Raw genomic sequence first — 14601 nt, forward strand, 5'->3', positions numbered from 1 at the left:
AACACTCTCCCTCTCTCTCTGTCTCTGTCTCTCTTTCTGTGTCTTTATCCCTGTCCCCCTCCTCTGTCTGTTTCTCTGTCTCAGGCTCTGGTCTCCTCACTCCTCTCTGTCTCTCCTTTTAGCTAAAGTGTATTTAAGAACTGATATGTAATCAAAGTAGGAAGGAAGGAAATTCAGGTCATTTTGCAACCTGTTCTTGAGAGGTCCTTTGGATGGAAACTTCTTTTTTTATAAGAGGATTCATCCATACTGAAACTGTCTTTTACAATGACAGAATATATTAATTTCAGTATTAGAATAGTGAGATTTCTGAGCAGATGAAATATCTGCATTAGAATTCTCTGGACTGGAAGCAGCCACATAAAACATTATATTTTCAAGAACCAGCTTCTAGTTTGGAAGCTCCGGATGCTACCAAATAAAATAAGACAGAATCAAGCAATTAAGATGTACATGTGTAATATAGTTACCTGAGATAATTATATTCAGGTCTGGGAAGTGGCAATTAAAAAATAATCTTCTTCAGAGTTCCTCTCTCTGCTTCTTTTGATTGGCTTCCCAGGGATCAGAGATATTCCTTTGACAGTAATTTACTTTTTTCTTGGTTTAACTAAAATACCTCCAGTACCTATCACAGGTCTGTACTGAATATGCAGAAGGGGATGGTGAATAGAAGACTCAAGATACTTGATAGAGAGAAGCAGACTCCAATGATTTGAATAACTAAAGCAATGAGGATGCAAAGTCTATCTTTTATTTTTGAAACTATGGATCACATTTGAAACTATGGAAACTGGTGGATCAAAAAGCCCCATGTTCCAAGTAGAGAGGTCAGTTGAGCATAGAAAGTTAATCACTTTTCTGGGAACATATAGTAGGTGCTATTACTGTATGAGGTTAATTGGGGCACTGAAAAGAGTAAATAACAAGTTAATATGTTCCCTTATTGGGGACTGATTTTTGCAGTTAAAAAAATTACCCTAGAGAGATAATTTCAATGGCAGGTGAAATATCTTTGGAGGAAACTTCTATGTCAGTGGAATAATATAGGTTCAAAAACTATTCCAGTTAAAGAGGTCTATTAGCTTCTCATTAAGCCTGACATTTCATTTTCAGTGCTCTTATTTTTCCATAGTTGGTCCTTAGTATTTGGAATGAACTCTTTTCCCATCTCAACCTTTTGTAATCTCAACCTTTTGTAATCACTCTCCTTCTCTGATGTATGACACAGAAAGTCCTAGAGGAGGTCGTTTATAATAGCCACAGTTGCTACTCTCTCTCTCTCTCTCTCTCTCTCTCTCTCTCTCTCTCTCTCTCTCTCTCTCTCTCTCTCTCTTTCTCTCTCTCTCTCTCTCTCAACAATATCTTTTTTTAAAAACTCTGGACAAAAATTGTATTTACTTATCTACATACCTTTTGTGTCTCTCTCAGTAGAATTCAAATTCCTTGAGAGCAGGGATTATTTTATTTTTTAATTTCTTGAACCTAACACAGTGCCATGCACAAAATATGCATTTAATAAACATTTTAAGGACTGAATTGAAAGTCTAAACAATCCAAGTCATAATAGACAGGATAGTCCAAAAGTAAATAACTATTTGATCTAAAAGTAATATAAATCGTTTTATAACCATTTTAACCACTAGTTTATTCATTATTTTTCTTTTGATACCTCTGTCTATTAACTCAGTCACAGTGATTGAAATGGGTCATGGTGAGCAATGATAGAAAATGTGAAATTTTGAGGGCTTTATAATTGAAACTCTCAGAAGAAATATCAGAATCTTGCCCTTGATTTTACTCCTGTTAATTTTCCTATTAAAATGTTCCTTTCTGATCACGTCTGAACTTGAAATTTGTTGCTGTTGTTAGAGAATTTGGATTTATAGTCTGAAATGTAGTTGAAAATACCTTTCTTTTTCAAGTTTCTTAATTTTGCAACAATACTATCTAGAATATAATTGAGGAAAAGAAAGTAAGCAATAAAGGTCCTGGAGCAGTCATATTAAAGAGTACCAATAACATATATTGGAGGCAAGGTATTTAGTTTTATATTCAATCCTTCATTTATGCTCTTTTCTTTTTTTTAAATATTACTCTCACTTGCCAAATATACCTCATGTTTTTTCCATCCTGTCTTTCCTTCCTGCTTTCTTTTCTTTATTTCACTTTCTTTTCCTTCCTTCCTTCCTTCCTTCCTTCTTTCCTTCCTTCTTTCCTTCCTTCCTTCCTTCCTTCCTTCCTTCCTTCCTCTCCTTCCTGCCTGCTAATTGTTTTTTATGGCATAGTAGTATTTCATCACAATCACATACCACAATTTGTTCAGCCATCCCCACATTGATGGACATCCCCTCAATTTCTAGTTCTTTTCCACTATAAAGAAAGCTGCTAAAAATATTTTGGATCATGTAGGTTCTTTTCCTTTACCCCTGGTCATTTTGAGGAAAAAAAGACCTAATTATGGTATTGCTTGGCCTAAGGGTATATATAATTTAATAACTCTTTGGACAAAATCCTAAATTATGCTCCACAATGTTTTCAGTTCCACTAACAGTATATTAGTGTCTCCAATTTTCTATATCCCCTTCAACATTTGGCACTTTGCTTTTTTTTTATCAGTTTAATCAGTCTGAAAGGTGTGAGATGACAGTTCAGAAATGTTTTGATTTGAGTTTCTCTAATGAGTGGTGATTTAGAGCATTTTATATGCCTATATATGGCCTTAAATTTTTATTCAAAAACTGTTCATATCTTGTCCATTTATTATTTGGGGTGTGACTATTATTCTTATAAATTTTACAAAGTTCTGTATATAATTTAGACATGAGATCTCTATCTGAGAAATTCTATAACGCCCCCCTCCATTTTCTGCTTCCCTTCTAATCTTGTCTACCCTAGTTTTATTCATCCAATAAATTTTAATTTGATATAATAAAAATTATCTATTTTACCTCTCACAATACTTGTTTACTTGCATCCTATCTCTAATTCTGACAAGTAATATATTCCATTTTCTTCTGATTTGCTTATTATATCTCCTTTCATGTCTTGGACATATATCCATTTTGATCTTATCTTAGTGAATGGTGTTAGAGATTGGTCTATACCTAGTTTCTGTCAAACTACATTCAAATTGTCCCAGAAACCAGGTATAAAACAATACCTTACGCCATTCTCTAAGATAAGATCATAATTGATACATAATTGAGACATAAAAGAAGATATAATAAGCAAATTAGAAGAAAGTATGTTTCTTTCCCCAAAACTTGGATCTACACTTGGTCATATACAAGGTTGCTATAATCTTTAATTGCTGTTGGTTATATATCTATTCTGTTCTACTAATCTACCTTCCTATTTCTAAACAGTACCAGACAGTTTTGATAATTACTGCTTTATAATACAATTTAAAGCCTGGTACAGCTATTCTTCCTTCCTTTATATTTAAAAAAATTCATTTGATATTCTTGATCTTTTGTTCCAAATTAATTTTATTAATATTTTTACAGATCAATAAAATAATTTTTGGTATTTTCAGTTATTGGGGCATTAAATAAGTTGATTAATTTAGGTAGGATTATCATTTTAATTATATTGGTTTTGCCTCACCTTGAACAATTATTATTTTTTCAATTATCTTTCATTTTCTAAGAGGAGCAATGACATTATTTGGGTGTTGTCTTGACTTGTGCATGAATTGAAGTAATTCAGTGATGAACACAGCTTTCAGCTTTACTCTCTCTTTTAGAGTCAAAGTCCAATGGCAAAACAAAAATCAGGATAACTGGCAATGGCCGAATGACTTTTCCATCTTTGATATCTAACCAAGCTCCATAGTACCTACTTCCATTGTTTTCATGGCTGTTGGAATAAATTGTTCTCATCTGCTCATTCCACCAGAAGTCTTCAAATACTTAGGGTAGACATCTTTCTAAGTCACTAACACATTTGAGATCTGTTGGTTACCCTCTACCTGGTTTAATCTCTCTGCATAGATGGTTTACTAGGGTGTAGTCACCTTGTATGCTACAGCTTCTTGTATAGCCATAGGTAAAATTTGGGTGAAAGGTAAACAACAAAGGTGGCTGAGCAGCCCTGAAAAGGCTTTGCTGAGTCCTCACACCAGAGGTGCTAGTCTTCCCTGTACCCCACACTTAATAAATACTTGTTCATTAATTGATTGAAATGGGGAAGCAGGATCCTTACAGTTGAAATCAAAGATCCCTAAGAACTAAATCTACAAGACTGTTGTGTGAGGATGAAATGAGATAATTTACATGAAATTGCTTTATAAACCTTGATGTAATAGAGCAAAATCAATTATTATAAAATATAGCTCCTGTGTTCTAGGAGTTTATTGTTGAGTTTAGCTATGAAGAAAAGATAAGCAGACAGGAAAATCAATTCAAGGTAGTAGATAAATAAATGATAAGGGGTAAGCTCAGATAATATATGCAACATTGAGATAATATATACAATAAATGCTATAGAAATTCTAAGAAAGAGAATATTAATGTAGACAGGATAAGGAGAAGGTTTGGGGAACCAAAAGGAAGTTAACCTGAATAAGAAGGATAACTAGAATTAGGATAGAGGAAAAAAAAAACAACAACTTTGAACACTGGGAATTTAAAGCAGGAATAAAACCTTGGATCCATGAATAACCATGGCATATATTAAGAACTGTGATGCAGGTAGCCTAATAGGAGCAGATGTATTCATGCTGGATAGTAATTGTAGACCAGATATGTGAAGGAAGAATTGGTATTTGTGGGTTTTGTATTCTAGGCTGGGGAAATTGGGTTTTATTATATAGACAATGGGGCAACATTATAGGGTTTTGAACTGAAAAAATAGCATGAAGGAAAAATCAGAAGGGCCAAATCTATTTTTGAAGTTTAATACTGAAATAGAGTTTCATATCTACTATAATTTCAGTGAAGTCTTTGACATGGTGAAATCAATTTTCTCTGCCTCATTACATCATTCAACTTTTCAATAGTTGCATAGATGCAAATTTTCTCATTCTACATGAAATGCAATTGGATTATTTCCTTTGTTCTTTTCTTTCTGCCAATTTGAAGAGGTATGAAGACAAAAATAATAATTTCATACATCCGATTTCCCTTTTCCTCTTCTACCTTATTTGATTCCTGTCCTTTGTACTCTACTTCATTTGGTTCCACTTTAGTTAGCAAACCTAATGCCTGAATTAATTTAAGATTAGTAATGGTCCAAAGTGGGAGAATGAGACACAAAATACTCCATAACATTTCTGCATTTCATGTTCCCAAAGAATTACATAACTGAGTCAAGGTTTTATGGAGAAACAAAGAATGCAATGGACAGGAGGCTTTGAAGATTTTCACTCAACTATCTGTTTTCATAGGCAAAAATTCATGTCACGTGTAGATCAAACAATCAAATAGCAATTATTAAACACTTATTATATATCATACTTAATATGGTAAATGTTAGGAATACAGAGATGAAAATTTTAAAACTCTTTTCCCTCAAAGGACTAATCCCATATTCAAAGTCATGACTGAGATCAGTGATTATTTCCATTGGATTTGAGATAGTTATCCTTTTTAAATTAGTTAATTATTTTGAAAAATAACCTTCTGAAGCAATTTTTAGCTTACTTTACTTTAGTGCAGCTAATATTTAACAATCAGAAAGCTCCTATGCCAAATTAAATATTTTCTTTTGGGATGAAGCCTTTTATTTTGAAATCAGATTCACAAAGCAAGCATTAGCAGTTTGTTGATAAAGTATACATACACATACATTTGTGTGTCTGTGTAATAAAAATAGAAAACACTGAAAACAAGTACAGGAAATTTATGGAAAATGTTAAATCTCAGAAAAAATCATTCTATATGACTACTTTGACTACATCTAATCTTTATAAAAAAAATCACATAGACTGAATGAAGAGTTCCAGTTATACAATGTGAATACGTTTATTCTTTTTTCCCCTTTTTTCCTTCTTGTTGGTAAAACTATTCATTCTGAGTGTCAAAGAAAAAGCAACAAATGTAAGACTGGAAATTCTGAAATTAAATACTGAATTTGTGATATATTTACTGGGGAACTTTGAGCAAGTCACTTAACTTCTTTATATTTGCCATCTCTCATAAAACAAGGATGATAATGTTCAGCTACTTCACACAAATGTTGTAGGAAATAGCTAAAGTGCTATGTATGCTTATATTCGATGATAACAATGAGTAAATATTATAGTCCTACTAAAATATGTGAAAACAGACACAAATACATAATAAATGTACTTATAAATAGATACGTGCAAACATATCTATTATTTTCTATCATTTTTAATCCTTGAGATAGATTCTTCAAAATAGATCCTGTCATATGAGCATGTGAATTACAATTTACTTAGAGTTCATTGAATATTATGAATCCCTAAAACCATTTTCCTGCATATGTAACACAAATGTTTTTAACTTAAAGTAGCAGATGGAAGTTGGGGAACTATTCTTCCAACTTCTGGTAGAACTGGCAAAAGAGATAACCAGAACATAGAATTTTAGGGTTGATCCTGAGAAATTGAAATAGGATATGGTGTTGATTTCTAATAGTAGAGCTTAATAACCTTCACTGGCATGCTTCTTGACATGATTATCAACTGATGTAACTTAGTCAGATTCAATTCCCTTTTAAAAAGTGATGTTTACTAAGCATTAGAATAAGAACACTGGAAGTAAGACAAGCCCCAAAGTCTGTGACATTTCTTGTACAAGTGCAGACCCTTAGAACGTAAGCATGACAAAATGAAATGGCATGGCTCCTAGAAGTCAATTTCCTAGAGTACTCAAGATATTTACAATTGGCAAAGTGTAGCTTGTCTTCTGGGCTATTTGTAGTGTCTTGAAACTGCATCAAAGTGGTGCCAAGATGGCTGAATAAAGGCAGGAACTCTACTGATCTCTCCCTAATTTCCCTCCAAACAACTTTAAATGCCTCAAATGTAATTCTGGAGTGGCAGAACCAACAAGAGGTAAAACACCTTTCCATCTCAGGGAAACTTAAGACATGGGTGGGAAATTCTATCTCACCAGAGTGGTGATTGGGTCTGTAGCACAGTGAAAAACAGACTAAGCTCAGCAAGCTAGCAACAGGTCTTGGAAGTGACTGAATCAGTGGCAACAACAGCTTCAGGAACTCTCAGTCCAGAGGTGGAAAGGATCAATGAGTCAGAAGGTGATTATGGGAGACTTTTGCCTGGCACTGGGTAGAGGACCCTGTCGCATTGTCTATACACAGGTATAGGGCAAAGAAGAGCATTAGTATACTAATACTTGCTTCATTAGGGAGCAAGGGCCCTGTTCATAGTTCTAGGGGTGAAAAGAGTGTCTGTGATTGCTCACAAGGCAACTGGAACTCTAGTTTTAGGTCCAAGGCATAAAGGAGCCTACAGTTGCAGAAGAGCATAGGCCTGAGTGACCTTTCCAAAGACATAAGGAAAGATAACACTTACAATCACAGGACAGAAGGAGCCCAGGTCACAATTCCAGGGTACATAAGAGTGCTTGTGGTAGATCACAGACCATTGTACAGGCCAGTAGAAGAGTGACCACACATTTCCTTAGATCATACCACCTTGGAAAAAGTGAAACTTATAGAATCCCAGAATTCTCTCTGAAAATAGAAGTATAAAGAACTTGAAAGTTGGGACAATTTGATCTCCACCCCAGAAAGAGAGCCCAACTTTAACATAAAATTGAAAGTAAAAAAAACATAGGCTGAAAAAATCAACAAATTAATTAAAAAAAGGATCTTGACTATAAAAAGTTACTATGGTGATAAAAGAAGATCAAGACACAAATTAGGAGAAGACAATGAAGTCAAAACAATAACATGCAAAGCCTCAAAAAACAATTGAATTGGCAAAGCACAAAAATAATTTCTAGAAGAGCTTAAAAAGAATTTAAAAAAATCAAATGAGAGATGTGCAGGAGACATTGGGAAAAGAAATGAGTGATTTAAGAAAATTATGAAAAGGGAGTTAATAGCTTGATAAAAGTAGCATGAAAAATAATGAAGAAAATAGCTTAGAAAACACACTTGCGGGGGGCAGTTAAATGGCTCCGTAGATTGAGAGACAGGGCTAGAAAGAGGAGGTCACGGGTTCATATTTGGTCTCAGACACTTCTGAGCTATGTGACCTTTCCAAGTCACTTAATTCTCATTCCCTAGCCCTTTATACTGGACCTATAATCAATATTGATTCTAAGATGGAAGGTAAGAGTTGTTGTTGTTTTTTATAAGGAGATTTGACCAAAAGTTAAAAGAGGTACAAAAAGTGAATTGAAACAAAGGAGTCTTTAAAAATTAGAATTAAATGAATTAAAAATGGGGCACAAAAATGAGTGAAAAATATTACTTAAAAATTAGAATGGGTGTGTATGTGGGGCAGCTAGGTTGCTCAGTGGATTGAAAACCAGGCCTAGAGACAGGAGGTCCCTAGATTCAAATCTGGTTTCAGATACTTCCTACATGTGTGACCCTGGGCAAGTCACTTAACCCCCACTGACTAGCCATAAATTCTCTTCTGCCTTGGAACCAATACCTAATATTGATTCTAAGACAGAATGTAAGAGTTTAAAAAAATTTTAATTTGGAAAGTGGAAGCTAAATACTCCACAAGACAACAAGAAGCAATAAAATCAAATCAAAAGAATTAAAAAAAAACAGAAGAAACTGTGAAGTATTTCATTGGAATACAATTTACCTAGAAAATAGATTGAGGAAAAATAATATAAGAATTATTGGACTACCTGAAAACCATGTTTTTAAAAAAGAACTCCTTCTTGATTTCATATAAAGAAGATTCTCTGTAGATTTACCTTATTTCCCAGTTAGCTGCTTTCTTGAACTTTAGGACCTACAAAATTATTTCCATCTCTAACCTCCTTCACCTAAAAACATAAAGAATAGATACCAAAAGCAAATGAATCGAGAGTGCGGCTATGTACTTATGGGCCATACCATGGAGAGCCTGAATGAGACAAAGTCCATTTTTTTATGAAGGGCTTAGTTTTTGCCTCTCACCTTGAATATAGGAGGCAAGAAAAATCCAGACCAACTTATAGGCTTGAGCCTTTTGAAAACATCCCATTTCTAGCTTCATTGCCAAAGAAGTTTCTCTTGATCATATGGATATAGAGATAGAATGTCTATGTGTGCTCTAAAGTCCATACAAGCAATTTCATCAGCAAGGCAATCTCTGCTCAGACAGGATGGGATCATTAGCCACTCCTCCATCATAGGAATAAGATTTATTGGAGTAAAATTCAAGAGTTATGAAAATATTCTCATTATACCACTGGGTCCTATGTCACATGGAACCAAAAATATTTTTTCTCAATTAATTAAAAATTTTTTGATAGGATCATAAATTTGTGACTAAAAAAATCATTATACAGAATCCTCAATATTACCATAGCCAGGAAGAAAATTAACTTTTTTTACTCTACTTTGAAACTTGGGAATCAGATATATTTAAACATATATATGTATATAAATATATGTATACATAGTATGTGTATATATAAACTGGATCAATAACTTCTTTATTCTTAAATAATTAAGAAATGAGTAGCTTAAAAAGAAAGAGATCCAACATTCTCAATGTAGGAGAGGAAAAACCAGAAAAGAAGACAGTTTATTAATCTTGACTAGAATTAAAGTAATTTTAAAACTATTATGTTTGTCACCCACATAGTACTTTGTTTAGCTCAAATAGTCTCAAAATGGCCACTCTAAGGCATTTCTAGCTTCATGGGAAGAGAATTATTTGCCTTGGGCAAGCCATCAAGTAGTGATTTGCAAGGCTAATTTAACCCACTTGTTTCTGGCTCATTTAAGCTTAAATGGTGAGGACCTTGTTTGTGAAAGCTACTTGATGTCCAGACAATCTCTCTAGAGCTTTTCATAATCTTTAAAAATGTCAGTGATAGTGACACATTAGTGTATGGGCACCACATATTTGGTGGGATGTTACCAACTCTCCTTTTTGTGTAGCCCCCAGTAAATTTAACTGTTTGTTCTTGCTTGTGGTAAGCTACAACTGTTATGGCTACAACATTTAGTCAATCAACCATTCCACTGAAAATACTTAGTTGACCTTCATGTTTCTGGTTAACTGGGTGCTTTGGGCCTGCTTCTGACTATTTGGTAGTCAAGAAGTGAGAGAACTGAGATGTGGAAATATGTAACAAGTCCTGTACAGTCCCCAGACCTCCCTTACACATTGACAGTGACAAGAAAGTGAGATGCTTCATCAACTAAAAGAAGAAACAATTTCAATATCAATGTCTTTTCTTTGTTCAGGCAGCATCCTATAATTTGGAGCCTTCCAGTGAATGGTGAGGTAGGGCTGGTCTTTCTATATCCCAGTGTAATGACATTTTTTGTCATTATGTCATATGGCATGTACTGCAAGAGTAAGCAGAGCTTAGTAACATTGAATATTTTTAAATTTTATTGATTTAGAATATTTTCCCATGGTTACATGATTCACGATTTTTCCACCCCTTTCCCCCCCCCCCCAGAACTGACAAGCAATTCCACTGGGTTATACATGTATCATTGTTTAAAACCTATTTCCACATAACAATGAATATTGCAAATATTGGTGACTGGGAAAATAGAGGCTGGTGATCTCAAATGACAAATATTTCATTGTTTTTGGAATTGATGTCTACAAATGCCCAAGCTTGGCTATTTTAGCAGTAGACACGTAACAGGAATTTTTTAGACACTGTAGCTCTAAGGTGGAATACAAATATCTAAAAAGGAGTATTGTCTATTGCTGTATTTTCTGATAAGTTTAGATATTAGCCTAATAGGAGGCATAAACCTAAATTAATTTAAATAATACTACTAATGCACTAATGTTTAATATGTTTTTATGTGTAAAAATAAATTGCCAGCTTGATATCTGATTCATATTATACCGGCCTCTCATTTCAGGAAAAAACCTGAATTCAGGAAGAAAACATAAATGGAAGCTTTAAATAATTTGTCCCTGAGATACTGGGTTGGAAGTTGAACACCATGCACAAAAGGACATTAGCCCCTTTCATTAGAATCAGACTTTCTTAGGATCAAATTCTCTTCAATATCATGCTGTGGTCTTGAGTAGAAAGACCAACTAGGTGGAGAAGGCAGTACTATAATATCCAGCCCTTGCAAGACAGCAGGTTCTTTAATATTAGACATATTTGATCGAGTAAAAAATTATTTTAGCCAAAAGTATTTTTATCAGTCCTTCCTTGTTAGATATAGTCCATCATTGGCCCAGAGTCCACCTCTGATTGCTTGATAAACAAGAATACAGGAATTCATTGTGTCTGAATAATACCAGTCACTGTGTAAAATGCTGAGAATGCAAAGAAAGGAATCATTCCTGCCCAAACAACCCAAACAAAAGTTTCTGTTATTAAGGAGGTCACAGGCTAATGGAGGAAATAACATTAAAAAAAAACCTTTATACAAACAAGGTATATAAAGGATAAATTTGGGATAATAAAAAAATAAGCCTCTAGCATTAAAACAAACTGGGAGAGGCTACTTGTAGAAAGTAGAGTTTTATCTGGGTCTCCAAGGAAAACAAGAAAGCAAGGAAACAGATGAGAAAGAAGAGAATTCTAGGTATGAATGGGGGAGAGCTGTTGAAAAATCTGTGGAGTCAGAGGATGAAGTGTCTCCTGTGAGAAAGAGCAAATAGGCCAGGGCCACTGGATTAAAGAGCATATGAGGTGAAGGAGGAAGGTATAAGAATGCAAAGATAGGAAGGGGATGAAAATCAAAGAAAGGATTTTATATTTGATCTTGGAAGTGAATGGGAGACATTGGAGTTTATTGAATGGTGGGTGGTGGTGTTGGTGTTGGTGGGGATGACAACACAGTCTGACTTCTGATTTATGGAAATCTATTTGACAATGGAGTGAAGGATGAACTGGAGTTATTAGAAAACTGAGGCAGAGCTATTATCTAATAGATTATTATAATAGTTCAGGTGTGAGATGGTAAGATCCTGCAGCAGGAGTGTGGCAGTACCAGAGAAGAAAAGCAGAAATGCTCTGAAAGTAGAAACAAAAGAACTTGGCAACATAATGAATATTATAAACCTAGGTGACTTGGAGGATGGGAAGTAGTACTCTCAATGGTAATAGGAAAATTAGGAAGGGGAGAGGGCTGAGTGAGATCAGTACTGGATTTCTTGTAGACAGCAGAAGCAGCTAGATGGCTTAGTGGATGGAGCAGCTGTGCTTAGAGTTAGGAAGACTTGAATAAAAAACACCCTCAGACACTGACTAGCTGTGGGACCCTCAGCAAGTCACTTAACCTCTGTTTGCCTCAATATACTATAGGAGGAAGTGACAAACCTCTCCAGTTTCTTTGCCAAGAAAATCTCATTTGGGGGTCACAAAGAGTTGGATAAAACTGAGTGACTGAACAAATAGACATCTTGCTCTCACGGGATAGTGGATAGACATCTCACTGTTTAAATAGACACTGAAATATCCAGTAGGAGATTGAAGACATGAAACTGGAGGTTAGGAGAAATGTTTAGGATGGATAAGTAGATCTGAGAATCACTTGAATAAAGATGATAATTGAAACCATAGGATCTGGTGAGACATTAAGCTTTAATTCAGAAATCCAAATCCTATTCTCAGATAGTATTATCTTAATCAGTTATTCGTTTCCCAGTTCTTCTGCTAGAGAGATTGAGCTATAATTTTATGGTTGACCTGACTCTTCAAAACATATTTTGCTGCATGAGGGTATAGGTTTGTCAGCTCCTGCTGCTTCCCAGATATCCACATAGACCTCCTTTATTTATTATTTAGTTTTTATAGTTTTTTGTTACTAGAAAAGTCAAAATAGGATAGTGGATCAATGACGTGCCTTAGATTCAGAACAACCTGGATTCAAGGCCTGCTTCTGATGCCTAGGTTCTATGACTGTGGACAAATCACTTAATCTCTCAGTATTCCCAGGAGCTCTCTGAGGCTACAAATGATGGAATATTTTCTGATTCATATTAGTAAAGATAGTTTCCATAGTACAGAAATCCAGTGGTGTGCTAGTAAATATTTTACACCTGAATTTCTAAAAAAAATAGTGTTTATGACATATTTTAAAGTTTAATCTGAATTATTAATGTTTTCTGCATCACTATTTTTAGACATTCAACAAAACAATATATAGATTTTTAGCATTTGTTGATTTCTTAAGTGTAAATGCTTATACAGAGATCTCAGGAACAAGTCCAAGCTGCCTTGAGCATACTACTGAATTCCCCTACCAGCAAGTAGTAGGTTGATTCAAACAATATATTTCTTTTCTCTCTAGCTTTATTTCCAACATGGCACCAACATTTTATTGAATCATTGGTTGTTTCATTGAATTTAATCACTCAGGAAGTCAAAATATTTGTGAATGGGGTTGTGGGTTTACTTTTTCCAACATATCTTCCCAGTCTTATTTCTATCCTGTTGATTCAAAGGACTTTTAGATTAGTTCTTATAAGTCATAGAGCATGGACTTCTGAGTTGGACATTTAGCATTTGGAACCTCTCACTTATTTTTTCCTCCAAGATTTTCATATAGACAGGAAATTAACATTTGAAAAACTCTGATGAGGGAACTAGATTGATTTTCAGAAATTACACAAAAAAGTTATTATGAATCAAAACTGTATTCTGATTCTAAAACTAAAACTGATTCTTATACCTTGTTCATGTGTCAAGTGCCAAATAGAAAGGGATATATTAAAAATAAAACTGGAAAGAAATGGAAAATATCACAATTCAAATAGAAAATAAACTGATTGATCACATATTATGTGATCCGCCATGATTTGTACACTATAAGGACCAAATAAAAGAAAGGAAAACTTTAAATACTTCATATATACTTTTTTCCCCTTGTAAGTTGAAGGGTATAGTGTTACCATGATATAGCATTTAATATATTTTGCCAATGACATAACAGAAATACTTCAATCTATTTGTTTTGATAACATACTTTGGCTTTGTTCAGTCATACTCAACTATAAATTAATCAAGATCAGGTCAAGGATCATTTAAATAAATCAACTAAAAAAAATTTTAAAGGACTTAAATAGAACTTCAGAGATTTGATTTCTTCTTTTTCAGTGTTCTAGAATGTAGACTGTAAAAACTCTTGAACATTGTGCCTCAATATTTTAAACTTTCAACTATAGTCAGGTAGCAGAAAATACTTATTAATATGCTAATAGAAAAACAATGTGATCTATGGTGATTAATGGAAATAATAGAATGGATGAAAGAACCTAGATCTGCTTCCTAATGCCACAATGACAATTCACAGGCTTCTAGAGTTATACCAACACAAGCTCAAAATAGTCTAGTTGTTATATAATTGCATATCAATTTTAATGGATTGTTACCAGAAAATGACTTGTGCAATATCTTATTTGATATATTTAGATTGTGAAACCGCTATTTTGTAGCAGAAAAATAGCAAAGAGAGTTTGAGCACAAGATACTGATCATTTATTTTATTATCCTAGTGATA

Source organism: Monodelphis domestica, chromosome 8 (genome assembly GCF_027887165.1).
Source record: "Monodelphis domestica isolate mMonDom1 chromosome 8, mMonDom1.pri, whole genome shotgun sequence".
Taxonomy (NCBI): Eukaryota; Metazoa; Chordata; class Mammalia; order Didelphimorphia; family Didelphidae; genus Monodelphis; species Monodelphis domestica.